We start from the raw sequence: 4,034 nt of genomic DNA, 5'->3' as shown, positions 1-4,034 counted from the left end.
AGAGAGAGAGAGAGAGAGAGAGAGAGAGAGAGAGAGAGAGAGAGAGACTTTCTCCTTGCAGTGAACAGAGGTAAGTGCAAAGAGCCACAGCTGCACAGGATGCTGAGAATAAAAGAGCAGCAGAACCTAAACGAGGCAAGCCACTGACAGACATTAGGCTCAGGAAAGAAACGCTGCAGAAGAGATGGGAAGAATCTAAGAGCTGCAGGATGAAGACAAAGGGTGTGAAGGATTATTTCCCAAGCAGGCCATTGACAGAAGAACCACAAACTCAGAGCAGTTTTCCAGAGATGTACCTACTTACCCAACTGTGTGTCTACCTGTGTTCCAGTGATATGCCTACATACCCAACTGTGTGTCTACCTGTGACCCCATTGGGCAGTGATGGTTATTTCAAAACCCAGGACCATATAGATAGCTCAACGCACAGGATACTTAACAGAAATAAAACTAATAAACGGGAAATGGAGGAACAGGGGAGAGGGTGTGTAGGGTGAAATGGAAGAGGGTAGAGAGACCAAGAGACACTGTAGATATGTCTGAAATTACAAAAGAACAAAATTTACTAACAAAACCCCACTAAAACCAAAGCTAATAAAAAGCTTGCACCCTCTTTCAATTACGTCTGACCTTACACCCTCTAATCTGATGGCCGACCTTTGTGGAGGAGGCAATGCCCGTTGTGGGTCACCTCACTTGTATGACTATCAGGATCCCTCATAAATCAGACATTATTTGATCACTTAGAACGTTCTAAGAACTTGGATTTAGGAAGTGGTGAGGGTAGAGGGGAGTGTCCTGGGGGGGGGGGAGTTAGCAAACCCTTGGCTCCTCAGCTTTCATTTTAGCCTCACCAATATTAGCAAAAGACTGGAAACCAACAATGTCCAAACCAATAAAAATGAGAGCAGACCCACACAGTGGAGCACATTACATACAAGGCTGCAGAACATGCACCTAGCTACATAAAAGGTAGGTATGTTACAACTTGCTTCTAATACACGCTTGTTTATCCACAAATAGATCCATTTCTAGACATACCAACAAGATGAATTCCTGATAATAAAGCAGTACTTATACATGGAAAATGAGAGAAGGATCCCTCCCATGTTAGACCTCAACCTCCTTTAAAGCTCTTTCCAATTTTTGTGCAAATGCATATACTACCTATTAAAGAAGAAAATGGTGTTTTCACATGTCTGAGACTACTAAAGACAATTTATAACTTTAATCTATCCTTGACTACAGGAAGGGCGTGTTATGTGTTACACTGAATGAAACTGAGTGTATCATGGGGCAGGGGGATGTTTTCACAACTCTAAATGGCCCCGAGCTGCTAAGATGTGTTATTATTTTTAGTTTCCTGTTTTCTACCAGCTACTTCTAACTCCTGTTATTTGGACCACATAGCATTACATGAAAGGGGAGCTGCTTGTAACGACTGGAAGAATCTTCCCATCACACCTGACTAAAGATCTTCTCAACTTGCAAGTTCCCTGTCAGTAAGCAAAGGACGAGACAGGCACTCCTGAAGCCAAATGAACAGTGCACACTAGTTAATACGATGCCACTAAGTATTTTTTTTTTTTTCTCAGAATTTCTCTTATTCATTCGCTCACACACAAAATATATTTTATTATTGTTTTGTGTTTGTGTGTAGATTAGGTGCCATGGTATACATGTGGAGACCACAGGACAACTTGTCAGATCCAGCTTTAGGTGGGTTCTTAGGTCAAACTCAGGTTGTCAGTCTCGTGTGTCAGGGCACTTTCACCTACGAGCAGTCTCATGAGCCTCACTCCTAACTGTATTTGACAGCCAGGTACGGGGCTGAGGCAGAACTGCCATGATTTCCAGAGCAGTTACAGGACAAGATTCTCTCTCAAAAGCATAAAAACAAGCACACAAAAATATGCATCTGAGCATCTACTGTGCAGGAGGGAATGTTCCAGGCACCATGGTGATGATGGAGAAACTCTCTTACAATTTATACTCTGACAGGAGGAACAACAGAAGACAGAGCCATGGGGCCTGGGGAGGAAAAGGCAACTGAAGACAACAGGGCCACGTTAGATAGAACCACGTGTCAGTTGCAGCTGGATCAGGCTGGAAAGCTATCTGCATGATACTGGGGTTGAACCTAAAGCTTCATGTGTGCCAGTGAAATGTTTTACAGCTGAACTTATTTACACACATACATACAAAGTTTATTTGAAATAATTCTAAACTTATAAAAAGCAACCCAAACCCACTCAACTTGCTGTCTGATGAACATAGAGGGCTCCTGAGTCCACTCTCCTTGTTTCCTTCTGCGAGTGTTTTGGCTGTGCTGAGAATGGCTTCAGAGGCAGGCCATCTTCCTCCCATACCTCCATGTCTCCTGGAACTTGAGTATGTCATACACCAAGCCGGTGGACGCATGAACACAGCTCCAGGCGTGGAAGCAGGACATTGAGAGGACCTCAGGAAGAAGCTGCAAGACACCCAGGCTGGTCTCCAAACTTCACAGGAACAGTCCATCAGTTTGGTCTCAGTTCACAAGCCCATGTTGGTTTTAAAGGAGGCAGAATCTCTTTTCATAAGAGGCAGAATCTCTTTTCATAATCCCCAACTGTTTGCTGCTTGTAACAATCTTACCACCAAGTGCATCTCAACACCAAGTCCTCTAAGATCTGACAGCACAGACCCGAGGTCTAAGAATGCCTGACAGATAACTGCAGTGGAAGAGAACGCCTCCTAAGGGAAATATGTCAGAGGGCCCATATTCTGTTCTTGTCAGGGTCCAGTGTCACAGAGAGTTGACCTCAGGCATGTGTCCATTCTATCTTCATCAGATGTGGCTTCCCTGAGATCAGGAGCGGTTCTGAAGGCGAGCTCGTGAGCAGGTTTGAGAACTGAAGTAGACTAAGCTCTCGTGGCTATCGACACTCAGCTCAGATTGTAGCAGATGCAGGGTTGCAGGTCCAGTAATGAAATCATCAGCCAACCCTAACTACAAACATTTTTTTTCTTTTTTTTTTTTTTTTTTTTAAAGATTTATTTATTTATTATATGTAAGTACACTGTAGCTGTCTTCAGACACTCCAGAAGAGTGCATCAGATCTTGTTACAAATGGTGGTGAGCCACCATGTGGTTGCTGGGACTTGAACTCCGGACCTTTGGAAGAGCAGTCGGGTGCTCTTACCCACTGAGCCATCTCACCAGCCCTCTTTCTTTCTCATTAAAACATACACAGTAGGGGTTGGCGGTGGGGTTGGGGTTTGGGGTGTGGCTCTAGGGTTCAGAATGCTTGCTGCTGCTCTCAGAGAGGCCTGTGACTCCTGCTCCTGGGAATGAGACTGCCTCTTCTGGCCTCCAGACACCTGCACACATGAAAACATATGCACCCAATAAAATGTTAAAAAAAAAAAACTCATGAAAGTAAAGTTAAAGTAAAAAAAAAAAAAAAAAGGTGGGGTGAGCTTCAGAGAAAGATTTATTTATCCCCACCCAGTTCAAAGATTGGTCGGTTTAGCCACACAGAAGTTAAAGGGCTGATGCACAGTAGGCATTCACACTGTATACATGCCAATACAATCAAACACCTTCCTATTTTCTTAAAGAAAATACAAGCGCTTCTTCACAGGGTGGGGGGTCCACACTTCTTTTTTTTTTTTTAAGGAAAAAGAACATAAAAACTTCAAAAGCATTGTGTGATGGGATTGACAATTTATAGAGCATTGACTAAGAAAAGAGAAGAGCCCATTACAGCATGAAATACTTCTCTCCTGGACCTGTTCGGTGAGGATATTTCTCATCATTTGTTAACAACTATTTTTCTTGACTTAGTAATATCTCTTAACAGTAAAATACAAACGATTAGCAACTGAATATATTAAAAACAAACAGCGGCCCTGTCAGAGTGCTGCAGACGCAGTGTGGAGGCCGCGTCCTGTGCTGTCTGTGCTGTTCCCTGCTCTCTGTGTAAGATGCAGAGCTCCCCCCACCCCCCCCCCTCCCCTCCCCCCCTCCCTTCTCACTCTTCCAGGCCACA

This window comes from Mus pahari, chromosome 8 (genome assembly GCF_900095145.1).
Source record: "Mus pahari chromosome 8, PAHARI_EIJ_v1.1, whole genome shotgun sequence".
In the NCBI taxonomy this organism is placed as follows: domain Eukaryota; kingdom Metazoa; phylum Chordata; class Mammalia; order Rodentia; family Muridae; genus Mus; species Mus pahari.
Note: the sequence above shows the minus strand (reverse complement) of the source record.